The 18,943-nt window shown below is 46.7% G+C and overlaps 1 protein-coding gene across 23 annotated transcripts in view; it reads right to left on the minus strand.

Annotated features, from left to right (window-relative positions):
* Positions 1-18,943, minus strand: part of MICAL3 (microtubule associated monooxygenase, calponin and LIM domain containing 3) — a 218,919-nt gene that overhangs the window by 189,603 nt on the left and 10,373 nt on the right. Inside the window, exons 2-3 of one of the 23 annotated variants that reach the window (XM_066381102.1) lie at positions 14,800-14,911; positions 13,083-13,226 (exon numbers count right to left, since the gene is read on the minus strand). The exons of 20 other annotated variants lie outside the window; for them this stretch is intronic. The gene's annotated coding sequence lies outside the window, so the exon portion shown is untranslated. Of the gene's footprint in view, positions 1-6,542; positions 6,700-13,082; positions 13,227-14,799; positions 14,912-18,943 lie in introns of those variants that run through there. 2 more of the 23 variants (XM_066381104.1, XM_066381103.1) reach the window with 2 other exon arrangements.

Here is an 18,943-nt window from a genome sequence, read left to right on the forward strand (position 1 = left end):
GACCTAGATAGGAGAGTCTGATGGCAACCATTGCGCCATGAGGAATCTGCCATCTGCTGCCAACCTCGTGGCTCTTAAACAGAAAATTCATCCTGTCACATCTCAAAACCACACTGATTTGCTTATTATCGCTCTTTGCGTCTCATGTGATCTCAGATCCTTCCGGCTCTAGCTACCCACTTTCCCTGAGATTCTCTGCCCTCCAGTTTGGCTCCCAACTCCCACCCCTACCCACTGCCCACATCCTTCTCACTCAGTTCCCTTTCACACTGTCCCCACACCCAACTCTCTGTGTCTCTTCAACCTAGCTACACGTCAGAGACCAGCAGAAGCTGCCTCCTTCAAGCCCTCATCTCCTCTAGTTTCTGCTAAGTCCTCTGCTCTGAGCTCCTTTCCAATACAAACAAGTTAATACCTACACACCCCCGAGCAATGCTGTGTGCCATTGTTTCCACTTCCCCAGTGGAAAATTCCTTAAGCGAGCCAACAACCGTGTGGGATCCACTGGAGAAAAAGACTAAAGGAGCTCAAGAGGGATTTAGACTAGCAAGGGATAACCAATAAAAAATGTCTCGGGATCCAAACTATGAATTCCAAAAGATTCTAGATCAATGTGAAATTTAATGAATCACAAATTAAAAGGTCTCATGAATGAATTAACTGTTGCAGAAAATAATCTGTTTTTAAAAGCTTTATAAACAAATCCTCCCCCTTATTAAAAAAATTAGTGAAATTCATTTTATTAAGAACATGTTTAAATTTTCTCCAGAACACTTTTTAACAGTCCATAGAACACAGTTTAGGAAGTGCTGCCTCAAAGTGGGCAAGTGTCTAAAATAGAGAATAAGATAAATAGGAACAAGGAAGACATAATAAATAAAACATTTTTCTACATTTTTGTGAATCCTGCTAGATTATACAGCTTAGACCAGCAATTTTCAACTGGTGTGTCTCAAGCATTTTTAAAACATGCAATACCTGACTATTTAGTCAGGGGCACAGACCTCCCTTCCCTCAGGTTATCAAATAAAAAATATGACAAGAGCCAACACAATAGCCGTCTGGTGTGATGAATCAAAATTATACCTTTTCTGGGTCAGACTGGCAAAAAATGTATTTTTGATGTGCTGCAGAATTTCCATCAGCAGCTTACATGTGTCCTGGGTGAAAAGGGCTAAAAATCACTGGCATGGAGAGCTGTTTACCATCAGCCTGTGCAGCTGCGCCGGGAGGGCTCGGTTACTTTCCATACTCATTCTAGCAGCCTGCACAGAGCAGACGGCAAACCCTGGGGCAGGGAGGCAGGAAGGAAAATCTGATTAATAATTACACTGTGAGTGCACAGAGTGCCTCTCTCTTCCCCGATGAACTCAAAGCATTTGGAGACATGACTTCAGGCTCTTTATTTAAACATTTCACTGCAGTTCACAGACAGTATCCAGTACACCAGAAAGTTGAGATATTAAGTCCACGTGCAAAGGTTAGGAAAAGCGCAAATGCCCAAATCAATTTCCTCTGGGGGAGTCAGCAAGAAGCAGCTCAGAGCTCCGCTTCTTCTAGCTGTTCTCGGTAGCATAGGCTGTTTCTCAAAAATATGATTCTGGAGTGCAGAGAAAACTGAGTATCCCAAAGGTTCCAAGTACTGTATACAGAAGATGACCTTAATTTGGGGGCCCGAAATTTGAAAAAAAAAGTATTACATAACGTTATTGAACTCAAGTTTTATTCATAAAATTCATACAAATTCTCATCACTGTCAGAACTCCCATCCATTAGCTTGTCCTCATCTGTGTCTGATGAATCACTGTCTTCTTCAACAATGAGCACAAAAACAAGCCTGAAATAGCAGGAAATGCAAGTAAAAAAATCTACAACCACTGTATAAAATGCACCCAGTTTTTAGACCTCAAATTTTTTGGAAAGGGGTGCGTCTTATACATGGGGGAATATGGTAAGTGTCTAGAATCCCACATAAGAGATTGAGCCCTGCGCCTCATCCTCCACGCACAGCACAGCACAGCACAGCACAGATCTAGGGCCCAAGTGGCCTCAAATTATTTCTAAGACAAGCAAAAAAAAAAAAAAAAAAAAAAAAGGAATAGAGAGGGAAGGAAGAAAGAAAACAAGAGCACATGTATTTTGCCTAGATCAAAGAAGTTCCAATTCTCATTTCAAGAGGGAACACATAAAGCCTGTCTGCTGCAAATACCCAAAGCAGCACAACTACTGGATAATTGCTAGGCATTTTATGTTTCTTTCTTGTCCCTTAAAAAAAAAGTACCTACCATCCTACAAGAACACTCACTTCTTTAGCACTTACGGTGAAGACCAGGCACCATGCTGGGTCAGTGCAGAATGTGAACAAAATGCTACATTTCCTATGTCCCAGAAATGGAAATGCAGATGGGGTCATAACCATCAGTATAAAAATGTCAATATATGGGTGGTGAAAATGTCTGTGGGGGAAAGAATAGTAGACCCGGAGGGGTAGCCTTGGCTGAGGTGACCAGGGAAGGCATGGCAATGAAGTGACGTCTGGACTGAGACTGAAGAAGGGCACTAAGTGAAGGTAGACGCTCTATCGAGGGACAGCAGGGAGTCACTGTGCACAGGCTGCCAGGTGAGAAAGATGGAAAGATGGGCCTTCCAAGGATCAGGGCTAGTGGGTTTAGAGTTCACTGGGAGGGGAAGAAGCAGCGGTGGGGGCCAGCCGCTCAGAATAGATACTTAGAAATACAAGTTTAGTTCGGCAAACCCAGTAACCATTTAACAAGCAATGCAATGACTTCAAATCTTGGCTCCCAAGAATTTTACAATCTGGTTTATAGAAAAGAAAGACCAGACCACTCCTCCACCCCAAATGACAACCAAGATCTGACTGACTGCCAAATGAAATGTTCAAGTTACACAGAGCTCATGGGATGGGGCAGTTTTAGGCTGTGGTGTTGAAACCGTCTCCTGGAGGGGAGGGAACTTGGCTAAGCTACCTGAAGAGGATGCTGCACACACGGAGCAGTGTGCAGAGAACTGCAGACCAGGAGGGAACTTGGCTGAGCTGCCTGAAGAGGACGCTGCACACACGGAGCAGTGTGCAGAGAACTGCAGACCAGGAGGGAACTTGGCTGAGCTGCCTGAAGAGGACGCTGCACACATGGAGCAGTGTGCAGAGAACTGCAGACCAGGAGGGAACTTGGCTGAGCTGCCTGAAGAGGACGCTGCACACACGGAGCAGTGTGCAGAGAACTGCAGACCAGGAAGGGCAGACGGGCCCACCCTGACACACACCCCATCGTGTATCCCAGAGGTAGCTCCAGTGGGATCCCCCAGCCAGGTGCTGGCCTGGAGACCAGAAGAAGACCCTGTAGGCCAGGGCCAGGCTGGACTCCTGCCCAACACAGGGGGAGGTGGAGAAGGATGCCTGCCCCAAGGGAAAGATAAACCCAGTGAGAGATATGCATCTAATTTACTGAGATAAACATTAAATGCCAAGAAGGGGGCGAGAAGGGGCAAAACCCAAGCTGTTGTAGTATTATGCAACTGAAATTCCAGGCATAAGTCAGGAAATTCAAAGGTCATAGTTCCCACAGCAACTGTAACCTGACCCATCAGCATACGTAGTCTTTGGCACTGCCAGACCGAAAGCAGCCTACTACACTCAGCACTCACGCCGCCAGCACATACCTGCTGCTCTGTAATGCCAGGCAGTCCACGCCTGCGCTCTGCTCAGAGCTCACCTGGGCTGCCCACCGCAGGCTGCTGGACCTCCAGCCATTCTCTGCAGTCCCCAAGTCTTCTAGGCAGATCTTTACCCTGATGCTATGCCTACTGAACTACAGGTATTTAATCCTTTTTTTCCCTTTCTTATTGATTTTTTAGAGAGGAAGGGGAAGAAGTGGGGAGGGGCTGGAGAAAGGAGAGAGAGAGAGAGGGAGAAGGAGAGAGAGAGAAAGATGGATTGTTGTTCCACTTATTTATGTCTTCACTGGTGGGTTCCTGTATGTGCCCTGACTGGGGAGCTAGACCGCAGCCTGAGCATGTCTGGACAACACTCTAAGCAACTGAGTTACCCGGCCAGGGCCACAGGTCTTTAATCTGAACTCTTCTGTGGGTTGAATTACCTTGAGGGAGAAGGGAAGTGGCGGGGGGAGGCAGGGCTGCTACCTCCCCATTCTCTGATATCTTGTGGCAGCTCAATACTTGCCAAGCCTCTTCAGACAGGAAACAGGGAGCGAGTGGAGTGGTGGCAAAAGAATGCTGGGCTTCCAAACCCACAGGCCAGAAGACAGTTTCTGAGATCATATCATTTGATCAGGGACTGTTTGTAGAGAACATGTAACTGAGCACATGTTCCTTCCCATAGAGGACAGGACCCAGGCGGGGTCATCCTGACTCTGACCTGCTCGGGGACAGCCTGTGTGTATGTGTGTGTGTGTGGGGGGGGTATTAAGGCCTCCTCCTTTACTGCCCCCAGCCTTGGGTGACTGTTAAGGCTGTCGGTATGGGTCTGCCTGTCATGGGTCTGCCTGTCGGTGGAACAGACCAATAGATGATCACAGGCCTTTTTTGATAAGTCCCCTGAAGTCTTCCTCATCACTGTTCAATCATCACTACAGAAAAGACTCACCCACAATGGTTTATGTCCTGGAAATCCTCCTGCCTCCCTCTGGACCATGGCTATATATGGATAGCTGAAATAAAAGGCTCAGTGCACAAAGCAAATTTCTTGTTGCTTTCACTCCCAAGGCTGACACAGACAAGGACAAGCCCAGCTGAGCAGCAACTGGCCCTGAGCATGGCCCTCAGTGGTGTTCATAAGACTACCGTGGATTATTGTTATGAGTTAAGAGGCAATATATATGTAAGAACCTTCACTATAGGGCCTAACACAGGAGATGATAAATGGGAATTTAACAGCACTGCTATTTATGTTTTACTAAAACATACTGCTACTCAATTTGATCACTACTTCATTTACAAGAGCCGAGTAGAAACAAACATTCTGGTTGTTTCAAAGCAACAACATAACTAATATCTAATACGTGCTTACTATGTGATGAACACTTTCTTGTACTCTGTTTTTTGAACTTCACACAAAAATTCATTGAGTCCTCACAATAAGCATGAAATAGGTATTATCTATAATTTATAGATAAAAACACAGAAATTTAGAACATACTCGAAGTCAGAGTGTTCTTAATTTTTTTTTAGTGGGGGGGGGCAGGCAGAAAGAGACTCCTGCATGCACCCAGCCAGGATCCACCCAGCAAAGCCACTAGGGGGCAATGTTCTGCCCATCTGGGACCCTTGCTCCTTTGCAACTGGGGCCATTTTTTTTAGCACCTGAGGTGGAGGCCATGGAGCCCTTCTCAGCGCCCAGGGCCAACCTACTCCATCGAGCCATGGCAGCAGGAGGACAGAAGAGATAGATAAAAAGAGAGACAGAGGTGAGAGGGGGAGGTGTGGAGAAGCAAGTGGGTGCTTCTCCTGTGTGCCCTGGCCAGGAATTGAACCCAGGACATCAAGGTTTCAAGTGGCAAAAGACAGAACTGAACCCAGGCAGCCTGACTTTAGGGCCCCCACTTTTAACTGTATAACACCATCTTCAACCATCTTTGAAGTATGAAAATTGGGCCCTACCAAGAACAACGTTGGCAAAGAAGTCAAAGCAGCAGGGTGCCATAAACACTGCAAGAGTAACTGACTCCTTTGGAAAAACTGTCAGTCCCAGGTCAACTTGTGACCAGAACCATGCACAGTGGCTCTGCAGAAAGACAAAAAGGCCGGAGCAACCCAAGATAGGCCACCAACCCCACGAGCATCCACAGGGTCCCAGGCACCTCACCTGCATCCACAACGGGAACACAGAGCCATGCTTCATCTCAAAGTCACAGCTGCTACAGTCATCCAAGCATTTGATGCTCAATGGGTGACCCACAGTGAACATGCCGGGGAATTTTAAACTGTACTCTACCCTACTTGGTTCATTTCCTAGTTAGTAATTCCCACAACTTCCCTGCATTTGGAAAGAAAGGATTTCTCATCTTCTCTGCTCTTCCTTAGAGAGGGTCCTCTTCTCTCACATAATCACAGCCCCAGCGATGTGATTATGTCCACTTGCTCAAATGACATGCAAAGGAAATGCCAACACATTCATTTACCCCAACTTAGGAATGGCAACACCTGATGAAGAGAATTAAGAGGGTTACGGAACACCTGGGGCTCTGAACTAACACATTTGTAAGTGGTGGCAGGTGTGTCCCCCAAAAGAGAAGCCAGCACTCCCACCTACCAGTGGGAATGTGATCATGGGCAAGAAATAGACCCCACTGCACACCTCCAGGGCACACTCTCTCCCTCCTTCACTGACCAGGACCAGTACCATTAGGTGTGAGATGGGTCACAGGTGGCTCAAAAGAGAACTTTATCATGTAGGTAAAATTCTTTTTAGTCTTCTTTGAACAACAGAGGGAGGGGTGGATTGCTGAAATATTTTATAGGGATCAGCACAGGTTAAGAGTTTAAGTTTTTCATTCTGGCCTGACCTGTGGTGGTGCAGTGAATCCGGCATCGACCCGGAACGCTGAGGTCGCTGGTTTGAAGTCCTGAGGTTGTTGGTTCTGAGCACAGGCTCATCAGTGCAGGGTCACTGACTCAGCCCCGGACAAGGCATGTACAAGAAGCAATCCATGTACAACTAGAGAGAAAGCAACGACAAGTTGATGCTTCTCACCCTCTCTCTCCCTTCCTGTCTCTTTCTCTCTCTCTTTCTCTCTCTCTCTCTAAAAAAAAAAAAGTTTTCTATTCTGATAATATAGCTACATAACTCAGATGCATTTCTTATTATTGAATTTCATGCCTTACACTAGAGTAAATAGAGCTGAAGAATCTCATTAGGTAACACAAGGGAGCTGACATTACAGTGAGAAATGACAGGGCTCCATTCTTCTGGCCTAGGCTTAAATACAAGCCCAATTCATCAGTGTCCGGCCACTCTCAGAACCAGGCCCCCAAATCAGTGTGTTCAGCAGTCATTAGCACACAACTGTTTTCACCATCAACATTGTAAGTGATTGGTACAAAGAAGCCAGTACACCTCAGTCCTTGCTTTCACAGGATTTAAGTTTCTAAAAGCTGAAGCAAAGTCACAAGTGTAAGAGGTTCTGAGTATTAAAAGTTATGAGACTGGTTATATCCTACTCAGCACTGGGGACTTTTTTAATATAACAGTAACACTTGGAAGCCTGGGAATCTGTCCTACAAAGCTGGGTTTACTCAAGAACTGGGGCAAATCTGACTCATCAAGGTTAAAAGCTTTGAAGCATAAAGTACGCCATCAAGAGAGTGAGAAGACAACACACAGAATGGGATAAAACATCTGCAGCTCACATACCTGATAAAGAACTTACATCCAGAATATGCAAAGAACTGTTATAACTCAATAATAAAAAGTAACCTACAGTTTTTGAGCTAGAGATTTTTTTTTTTTTTTTGGTATTTTTCTGAAGCTGAAAACGGGGAGAGACAGTCAGACTCCCGCATGCGCCCAACCGGGATCCACCTGCACGCCCACCAGGGGGTGACACTCTGCCCACCAGGGGGCGATGCTCTTCCCCTCCGGGGAGTTGCTCTGCTGCAACCAGAGCCACTCTAGCACCTGGGGCAGAGGCCAAGGAACCATCCCCAGCACCCGGGCCATCTTTGCTCCAATGGAGCCTCGCTGCGGGAGGGGAAGAGAGAGACAGAGAGGAAGGAGAGGGGGAGGGGTGGAGAAGCAGATGGGCGCTTCTCCTGTGTGCCCTGGCCGGGAATCGAACCCGGGACTTCTGCACGCCAGGCTGACGCTCTACCACTGAGCCAACCGGCCAGGGCCTGAGCTAGAGATTTGATCAGATGTTTCTCCAAAGAAGACACACAGATGGCCAATAAGCACATGAAAGTTTCAACATCACTAACCATTAGGGAAATACAAATCAAAACCACAATGAGATATCATGTCACACCCACTAGTAATAAGACAGTAATAAGTGTTGCTGAGGAGATGGAGAAATTCACACCCTCACACATTGCTGGTGGGAAACAGTGCAACCACTTTGGAAAAGTCTGTAAGTTCCTCAAAATATTAAACACAGTTACACGTGACCCAGCAATTCCACTCCTAGATACTGTATTTCCCCACGTATAAGACACTCCTATGTATAAAATGCACCTTGATTTGGGGCCCTAAAATTTGAAAAAAAAAAGTATTACATAAAATTATTAAACTCAAGTTTCATTCATCATAAAATTCAAACAACTCATCACTGTCAAAACTCACATCCATTAGCTTGTCCTTATCTGTGTCTGATGATGAATCACTGTCTTCATATATTACCTCGTCCTCAGTTCCATCTATGGCATTTGAAATGCCACAACCACATAAGACACACCCAGTTTTTGGACCCCAAATTTTTCGGGGAAAGGTGCGTCTTATACATGGAGGAATACGGTATATGTATACAAAAGAGAAATGAAAACATGTCCATACAAAACCCTGTACATGAATGTTCACAGCAACATTACTCAAATTAGCCAAAAGTGGAAAGTCTGTTAATTGTTGAATGAAAATATAGTCTATCCATAAAAAGGGATATAATTTGGCCATAAGAATGACATTGTGATACATACAAAGTAAACATTGTGCTAAGTGAAAGAAATGACATATTGTGTGATTCTATTTACACGAACTGTGCAAAACAACAAATCTATAAAGAAAGACAGTAGATTAGTGTTGCTAGGGCTGGGGACAGTGAACTGAAGAGAAGGAAGAGTTGTTGCTGTGGGCACAGGGTTTCTTTCTGGGGTAACAAAAATGTTCTAAAACTAGTTATGGTGACAGTGGCACAACTCTGCACATACTAAAACCCAGTGAGTCATACATATTACATGAGTGAATGGTAATGGTGTGAGTTTTACAGCAAAGCTGTCTAAGAAAACTGAGGGCAGCAGCTCTGTCCCTGTGTCATTGTACTCTCATAACACAGTGCCTGGCACATAGTAGGTACTCAATAAGTGTTGGTAAAATAACAAGAATAGGAGTGCTGAGCCTTTTTACCAGAGAGTTCACTGGGAGAAGGCCCCACGGCATCCAGGGACCCTTGGGTGAGTCCTGCTTGGAAGAGACAGAAGCTCCTCTTCAGCACCTCTCAGCCCAACCTATGTCCGAAACATTAACTAGGCTGGTTCTTCGTCCAAAGTCTCTTCTAAACCTATTATGATGCTTTTTTGGTGGATATAAAAAGCAACACATGCCTGACTAGGCAGTGGCACAGTGGATAAGGCGTCAGACTGGGACGTAGAAGACCCAGGTTCAAAACTCGGATGTTGCCGGCTTGAGCGCAGGCTCACCAGCTTGAGCGTGGGGTCGCTGGCCTGAGCGGGGGATCATAGACCTGACCCCATGGTCACTGGCTTGAGCAAGGGGTCACTTGCTCTGCTGTAGCCCCCCAGGTCAAGGCACATATAAGAAAGCAGTCAATAAACAATTAAGGTGCCTTAATGAAGAATTGAAGCTACACATCTCTCTCCCTTTCTGTCTGTCCCTCTCTCTATCTCTCTGTCTCTGTCACACACACACACACACAACACAACAACACGTATTTCTAAAAGCACATAATACTAACTCCTACCCAGGAGCCACGAGGACCAGGGGAAGTGTCAGACAGGGTCCCTGTTGGGCAGATAAAATATATTATGCTCACTTTGTTAAAGATGGCGCTGCCCACGTGGAGGCCGTCGCCCAGGTGATATTAATGTGTGTTGGGGGCAGGCTGTAGGCAGGCAGGATGGTTGTAGCCTGGGGCTTGGTTTTGGGATTAAGCCTTTCCCATCCTTTTTGATGTGGGGTGGTACAATCCAATCATGCCTCAGAGAAGTGACTTTGTATTAGAGACTTCCCTATTTTGTATATTGGATTAAAGGTTTTGAATCTACACTATAAAATGGGGGCAGAACGAGAGCTTGCGCTCTTGGTTCCTGAGATTAGCATTAGAGGAGAAAGCACAGCAGAGAGCAGAGAAAGGCCATGTGGAGGAGGCCAGGAGAAGCAGCCAAGATGGCGGGGTGTTGGGTGAGAAGCCAGTTTATGCAGAGTTAGAAGCAGGGAGATGGAAGGAGATGGGGAACAGAGGTGAATAAGTCTGGTGAGCTAGAAACCTTTGATTCTAGGAAACTCGGATAAGTCAGTAGCTTTGTGAGCACTGAATGTGAGTGGGTTTTGGAGCCCAGTGTGTGTTTTTACTTGCCCGCCGGGTGCAAGCTAGGATTAAAGAAGATGGCTCGCCAGTTCTTGGCTCCATTGTTTCTTTACCGACTGTCCGAATCCAATGTGAACCTGCATGGGCCAGGCGGCTGTAATGGTGGCCGTGCCTACTGGCTTTACAGTCCCTCTCTTGCAGTCTGGTTAGAGGCAGAATTAGCATTCATGAAATGATCAGAGACACCAGGGCAGTGGATGATGGAAATAACTCAGGGATTAAGACAGAAACGGCCTTCAGTTAGAAGTGAGATAGTCTTTTCGGGTCCCCAAGTAAATCACTGCAAACCACTATCATGCCTGTCCATGTGGCATCCCCATCCCCACAATCAGGATTATTTGCTTCCTTTACCACACTCTGTTCCCAGCCACCGTACAGTACAGTTCACTGTGAGCATACATGGCTCCCTACCATGTAATCCTTTCCTAGTAGGCAAGGACAATACTGACTATTTCTGTGTCCTAGAACACCCTAAGCACAAAGTCCTGCACACGGCAAGTGGATAATTCATACTTGTCCAATAAAGTATTTACTTCACAAAAAATACTATTAATACCTCTTTTCTGAAGTTGCCCAAATGGAGAACTGCCTTTAAGTGTCTGTGCCACATGAGTGGCCAATTACCTAAGAGCAGAATCCTTAGACTGTCAGCATGACCTTTCACATGACCTACACCTAGCACCCACGCTCTGGTCCACGCCCCCACCTCCTTCCTTCTATCCTCACACTCTAGTCGCAGGAGCTGCTTGCTTGCTCTACAAGCCTGCACACCTCCTCCCCCTCCCCTCTCCCAGAGGTGTTCAGGTACTCCTACACTCCCATCACCAGCAGTGGGTGCTTAATTTAAGTAGCACCATTTCCCTGAGGCCCTCCCGGACTTCCCCTACAGCTCAGATTACTACCTTGTCACACACTTTCACTGGACCCTCACTGGTCCTTCCTCCAGTGCCCCCATGGGCGTAGGCACCTCTGTGATGGTTTATCTGTCTCCCAATGCTTGTTTTACCCGGAGATGTGCTCCTCAATGCTTACCTCCTAGTCTCTAAAATCGTGTGCATGTTTTTATATATACACACATTTACTATAAATTTTACTGACATAAAAAATATATAACATGCCATAGTACTAAAATATACAATACCATAATAAGTATATAGTAATATATAATAAAGTGTGCAGCAATAAAATGTATGCTACTCTTGTGTAAATTCCACGCAGCCAACTGGTTCTCACAGCACACTATCACACTTTTGTCTCACTCATCTCTGTGGCCAACCTATGGATTAAACTGATAAATCAGTGAATGCTAAATTGGACCCTGGTTTTCAAATACAAGAAGAATATTTCCTCAATTTTGGGTGCTATTCATAATGTAATGGCTGCAAGGCACAAACTAAGTTTCAACAGCAAATGTGAGCATTTTCCCCATCACTTTTTGAGACAATAAACAAAATAATAAACACAGCGATGACCTGTAGTGTTTGCTGGTCTCTGGTGTGAACACTTCCATCAAGGCTTCTCTGTACACAGATGGCAGCCAGGGAGGGGAGTGCACCACTCACTGCAACAGCCTTCCCATCCCACAGCCACGAAAGATGCATGGGCAGTCAGTGCTAAAATACTCAGGAAGGGGTAAGATTTGAGTATGTATTACCCTTGTTTTCAATATTATTTATTTATATTTTTTTTGCAAGAGAGACAGAGAGAGGGCTAGATAGGGACAGACAGACAAGAAGGGAGAGAGATGAAAAGCAGTTCTTTGTTGTGGCAACTTAGTTGTTCATTGATTGCTTTCTCACATTGCCTTGACTGGGGGGCTGACAGCAGAGCGAGTGACCCCTTGATCAAGCCAGCGACCTTGGGCTCAAGCCCACAACCTCGGGGTCTCGAACCTGGATCCTTCACATCCCAGTCCAATGCTCTATCCACTGCACTACTGCTAGGTCAGGCTTATTTAATTATAAATTCATAGAATTCATTTTTAATAATGGCTGCATTTAACAACCAACTTGCAAAATTCCTGAAAATGTAACCACAGGGTCTGACTGAGCGGGCTCTGGTCACCATGGCACACTACTGTCATACCCCAGTGTTTAATGCTCTGAAGGTGCCCAGTGCATTGTGTGGACAACACGTGGCCTGTGGTGACTGCACTCCTCAAAGCCTGCCACTCCAGAAGCCATCAAGACTTTCCTATAAAAGGATTTTCCTACAGCTGGAAATTCTGGAAGCTGGAGAGAACACCACCATCTCCAACATGACACATTATCTTAGTAAGATCTCAAATATAAGGCACATTATTTTAGCATGGGCTCCCACGTAAGACACTTTGCTGATGAATTCTCCCTGAGGTCCTTCTTCAACGAAAGCCCTCAGGCCCTGGGAAGTTAATTTTAAACCCTTCAACACCTGATTTAGTTTAGCACTTTGGGTTGCATTCTTCCCAGGGTGTTCCTTAGTTTTGGCCACTGCTCTGGAAAAACAGAGCCCAATCTGTCTCCCCGGGGCCTCAGAGGGCACTGGGCTGGTACTCAGAATAGCTGGGAGCTCACTCACTGAGTCTCTTCTGCTTGGTTGGGTCCTCTTTCTTAATTCTATTTGTTTTTACACTGCTACTGGTGTCCTACCCCTTTAAGTTCTTCCTCTGGACTCCACTCCTCCTTGGCTCCCTAAAGCTCCCCCTCCTAAAGCTAGTTTTGGTCCTTGGCTTCCCACCATCCTCCCCACTTAGTCACTACTGATGCCCAGCTCGCTCTGTGTCAGACTACCTGAATGCTCATCTCTACCTACTGTCTTCGTGACAATGCATCAAGTCCTCCCCAGCTCCCAGTCGCACTGCTCTTCAGCCCAGCTGTGTGCACCTCCATGCCTCTGACAGCACAAGCTCGTCCCAGCTGCTCCTTTAAAAATGCAGGAGATTTTTATCTTCATAGACTGTAATATGAATAAAAGAGGAGAGTGATGTTTCATTTCCCCAAGTGTAAAATAAAGCTACCATTTGCCCTTTCAGATGATAGGTGCTGCCCCTCCCACTGGTCTAAGTCCTCAACTGTCCCAGGCAGCACACACCTCTCAGCTCTGCTCAGCCTCTCCTGGGTCTCACCCCTTTTTCCATTTCTAGTCACAATGTCCTTCTCCTCCTCCAGGGGAAACCATTCCACCCTGCCTGCCCACAGCCCTGCCGCCACCCTCTTCCCTCCAGTTCTTTTCACAGCCTGCCTCTTCCTTATTTAAGAACCTGAGGCTCCCAAAGTTGGAGAGAATGTTCTAGTTACTGGGAATTAACTCAAGTATCTAGGGGTCAATGGGTACAGTGTCACTACTTCACAAAGAGATGGAAAAAACATGAAGAAGCAAATGGGTCAAAATGAAGACAATTTGTGGTTCTGGTATAGGGTAAACAGGAGTACTTTGTAGTTTTATTGTACTTTTCTGAAATGTCAAGGTAAAGTAACAAAAAAAAAAAAAAAAACTAAGCCCCTTATCTAGTAGTAAGTTGACAATAAAGAGCTCTCTTATGAGCCACCCCAGCCAAGCTGCCTGTGATGGTCACACCTCTACCAGCCGTCTTGTTTCTGTCCCCCTCCGCACACGTGGACTCAGGATTCCCTGACCCCCCCCCCCCCCAACCACCTGCTTCCTCTACTGACTCACTTCCTCCCATGGTGCTGAGCAGGGAAAGAGTGACATGTACCACCTGCTGCCAGTCAAGCTGGTATCATGCTCAGTGCTTACTGCATATTACTTCATCTAACTCTGCTAACGGTGCTTACGCAGGAGCGCTAGCCTGAGACTGGGTCTCAGGCAAGTAAGAGATGATGAATCAAAATAAAGACGTCAAAAACAGAGAAGCTAGAATAAAAGAGTCTGAGATGACAACTGAATTCTATGGGATTTATGCTATAAAAATGAATGCCAATGTTTGATGAGGTAAAATCAGTATAATAAAAATTGGGTAGTACTAGAAGGGGAGTTGAAACCAGCTATGAATGTATCCTAGGAAGTCAAAATGTCTTGTGTGAAACTGAAAGTTATTTTAAAACACTCTAACCTATTAAATATGGTTTTGTTTTTTAATTAAAAAAAAAAAAAAAAGCCACTCCTGATGACACAGCCTTAAGTGCAGAGCTGGGGTGGGGACCCAGGCCCACCTTGCTATTCACAGTGACCCACACCTCCCTGCTTCCTTCCAGACCAGCTCACCCGCAGCCTATCCATGTGCTCAGGTGCACTGCCTGCCCGCCCGCACCAGGCCTGGCTCTAAATGCCAGGGACACACTAGAGAACAAAACAGGTGAAACTCTGCAACTTAAACGGGGCTTCCATTTCAGTGGGAGGAAAAGCAATAAAAGCTGTAGTTATCAAATACGCATACAGAGCTTACTCCATGTCAGGTGTTACACTATGCATTTTATAAATACTAATTCATTTAATCTTCACAAAAATCCTGAGTTAGGTATCATTCTTACAAATGAAGAAACCAAGCTCAAGGGGTTGAGTAACCTACCCAAGGTCACATCACAGTACACTGGTGAAGCCAAGACTTAAACCCAAGATCTGGATCCAGCTACTAGGCCTTTTCATGAGCTTAAGTACAGCATACTGGGGGCTGGTGAGCACTGTGGGGAAAGGAAAATATCAGGCAGGTTAGAAAGAATTTGGAGCACTAGGGGGGAGGGGACATGTTAAAAATTCTAAAATTCTGAACAAGAGAAGCTTTCATGGAGAAAGTACATCTAAATAAAGAAACGTAAGGGCTAAGGCAATTAATTAATCATGTTACATCTTGGGGAAGAGTGTTTCAGGGAGAGGAAACAGTCTGTGCAAAGGCCCTGAGGCAGGGTACTCCTGGAGTACTGGAAGAACGGTAAGATGATAGAAGAGCACGAGCAGAGGGTGTGAGGGAAAGAGCCACTGCTGTACTCTGGGCAGCACTGCGCTCGCACCTGGTCTGTACCCAACTGTCTGTACGTCCCAGTATTTACTGCTGCTCTTTTGCTATTTATCTGAACTCCCAAAGTGTGAACTGTCTCTGGGTGTCCCTGATACCTTAAAGTGGATGTTCACTGAATCTCTGCCTTGCAAATTTCATGAACTACAGGCCCTCAAAGATGAGCGGCTCCTGCCTGGGCAGCTCTGCCCTCTGCCCTCCAGCCCTCTTACACTAGTGGAAAGCAGTGGCCTGTCTGTGAGAAGGGCACTCCTATGAAAACATCAGTAAATAAACAGTACTTGCATTTGTTTCCAAGCACACCTGACAATTTTATACTCAAACTCCATCTCCAGTATGTCCCTTTGAACTGTGACAGCCAACGTCTCTCTATTACAAATGGCAGGGCTGTGGCACGGAGCCATCCAGTGATTCCCCGAGCTCATGCACTGTAGCAGACAAATCATGTTTCCTTGTGTGGACTGGGAGCTCAGGGAAGCAGAGACCCCAACACCCTTATTCTCCTTTGTGCCCCCCCATCCCCTCCCATGCCCAGCACAAGGCCTTACAGACCCAAGGAGTCTTGACTCTTCAGACACCAGATCACAAGAACAGGCCCGCAGACAGTAACAATTTAACACGCAGGCATAAGACAAAGACCAGCATTCAGTCACATGCAAAGAGCTTAGCTAAATGCAAGGAGTCACCCTCTGTAGCCCTTCCTCATTGTATGCAAAACTCCCAGACTCCTCTTCCCTGAGTTCCTGCGGAGCTAACCACTAATGTGCACTTACAGAGTACTCATCAGATACCGCCCTATTTCTAGTGTCAGGCTTTTAAAGCAGCAAAATAAAGATTCTTTTTTGCTTTAAGTTAGGAACAGTAAGATACCCTTTCCTCCCTTTTTATTTCCAAAATAAATTACTCCAATGTAATTTCATTTTTTTTTTTTTCATTTTTCCGAAGCTGGAAACGGGGAGGCAGTGAGACTCCCGCATGCGCCCAAAGGGGATCCACCCAGCATGCCCACCAGGGGGCGATGCTCTGCCCATCCAGGGCATCGCTCTGTTGCATCCAGAGCCATTCTAGCGCCTGAGGCAGAGGCCACAGAGCCATCCCCAGCGCCCGGGCCATCTTTGCTCCAATGGAGCCTCGGCTGCAGCTGCGGGAGGGGAAGAGAGAGACAGAGAGGAAGGAGAGGGGGAGGGGTGGAGAAGCAGATGGGCGCTTCTCCTGTGTGCCCTGGCCGGGAATCGAACCCTGGACTCCTGCACGCCAGGCCGACGCTCTACTGCTGAGCCAACCGGCCAGGGCAATGTAATTTCATTTTACTTTCCAGATCAAATCTAGAAAATACCCAACCTAGAGGAATCACGTTCCTGAGGCTGAGAGGCAGCAGAGAAGAGGAAAGTTGAAGGAAGGAACATGTGTAACCACAGCCGAGATCAGGGGCGCTGTGGCTGCAGCTGCGTTTGGGAGATCAACTTCCTCACAAAGGCAGCAGGGAACAGCCAACCGGAGCTGTGAAGCTGGTGCCTGCCCTATGGCCACAGGCAGCTCAAGTGACACGTGATCCTGTGGCCCTGGCATTCCTTCCCCTTTCGGGCAATTGCAGGTCCTGCCAGCTCCCTCCCCCCAACAGCTGCAGCAGGGGTCAATGCAGCTGCTGTGCGGGCTCCAGAGCCAAGCAGGTGCCGGCCTGTGTCTGTAACTCTGTGAATGGGAGCAGCGGTGTTACTTTTTACATGTGACAGATAATCTCAGGGCAGCAGCCATTGAGGGCTGCTAGGTTCAAAAACAACTATCAGGTAATAAATAGCACTGCACCAATGTTAGGTTTCCTGAGTCAATCCCCGTGCCGTGGTTGTGGAAGGGGCTATACTTCTCGATAAACCAACACAGAAGTATCTAGGGGTGGAAGGGGCTCCATTTCTCCAACTTTCAACTGGGTCAGAAAACCCGCATGGGGTATGAGTGGGGAGAGAGTGATGGAGCAAACAGGGCAAAATAAATACAGTCCAACTTACAAATGTAGATAACAGGTAAAGGGGCTCTTGGTACTGCTCTTGTAACTTCTCTATAAATTTAAAAGTTCACCAAAATAAAGAGTTATCCAAAACATGAACTTTAGCTACGCCCTGACAGACAGGGGGGCATGCTGTCCCAGTCACTGCAGGAGCCACCTCCTGCCTGATGCACCTGGTGGCCAAGGCAGCAGGTGGCTGGCTCAGTGACACGCACAGGGACAGTCAGAACAACCATGCTGATTGAGTCTGGGAGCACCTAAGGCATCAGCTATTTCTGGATTTTTCTCTAAAATCAAGTCATATTCCTGGCACACAGAAAACAAGACCAAGTGGACCACAGTGGGGCTCAGGCAGGAACCAAACTTAAGAGATCCGTGTTATCTGGGGCCTTTCTCTCTCCTTATCTGCTCTATCTAATCAGTGTTCTCCTTCCAAAAGGTCTCAGGCATCAGGGCCTTCCTCTCTATTTATATCACCAACATCTTGTTCCAATTCCTGGTCCTGTCACACCTGAACATCATCAGTAGCTCTGGAGTGGGCAAGCCACCAGCTATGAGCCAAATCCAACCTGCAAATGAAGGATGGCTTTTACATTTTTAAATAGTTGAGAGGGGAAATTAAAAGTGATGTGAGAATTATATGAAATTCAAATTTGGGGGCCACAAATAAAAGCTTGTTGGCACATAGCCACATCTATTCATCTACAGTTCGCTGCTTTCATACTGCAATAGGAGAGCTGAGAGGCTGCATCATAGACCCGATTGATAGCCCACTGAAACCTAAAAACTTCACACTGTGCCATAGCATCCAACAGAGCAGGTGGATCAACCTGCTTCTGGAAAGAAAAGCCCACAAGGCTATGCCTCTGTTCATGTTCTCTGCCTGTTAGAAAACTCTTCTGGCCTTCAGTGCTAAGCTCACCAATACTTTACCTTCTGTCACTCTGGGATACTCCCTGGCTCCCTCCCCTGCTTCCACAGCACCCTGTACTTACCCTCATCACAGCTGCCACCATCTATTTGTGTGTCTGTCTCCCCAGCTACAGCAAGATTCCAGAGAGCAAGGAACTCATCTTACTCATCTCCCAGAGAGAAGCTGGCACGGCAGTCCATAAACACCAAACCCTCCCCCAACATGGCCAGGCTGGCTTCTCATTGCCTTGAATGCATCGTGCTCACTCTCAACCCCAAGCTTTGCTCACACCAGCACCCCTTCACCTCATCTAGACAGTCCTACTAACGACCTGGGACACAGTTACATAGGTCCGCGACAGTCCGTGTGAACTAGGGTTCAAACCCCAGGCTCCTCTCACTCTAGGCCAGGGGTCTCAAACTCGGGCCTGCAGGCCGCATGTGGCCCGCCCACCAATTTTGTGTGGCCCATAGACTGGCCCGCAGACTAATCCACAAAGTTTGATTAGTCTGCAGGCCGCACAAAATTGGTGGGCGGGCCGCGAGTTTGAGACCCCTGCTAGGCTGTGTGACCTTGGACCAGATGCATACACCTCTAGGTCGTCATTGGTAAAGTGGGATGTTGCAGCCTCACCTAACCTGCAGGGTCAACAGTGCATGGTCAACATCTAAGCCATGGCTTGGCACATAGTCAATTCTCACAGAAGTCACCTGTCTGTGCCATTTTTTATTTCACTGCTCCCCCTCCCACACCCTTTACCCAGTTGCCTTGTCCATTCATAC

This window comes from Saccopteryx leptura, chromosome 4 (genome assembly GCF_036850995.1).
Source record: "Saccopteryx leptura isolate mSacLep1 chromosome 4, mSacLep1_pri_phased_curated, whole genome shotgun sequence".
Lineage (NCBI taxonomy): Eukaryota > Metazoa > Chordata > Mammalia > Chiroptera > Emballonuridae > Saccopteryx > Saccopteryx leptura.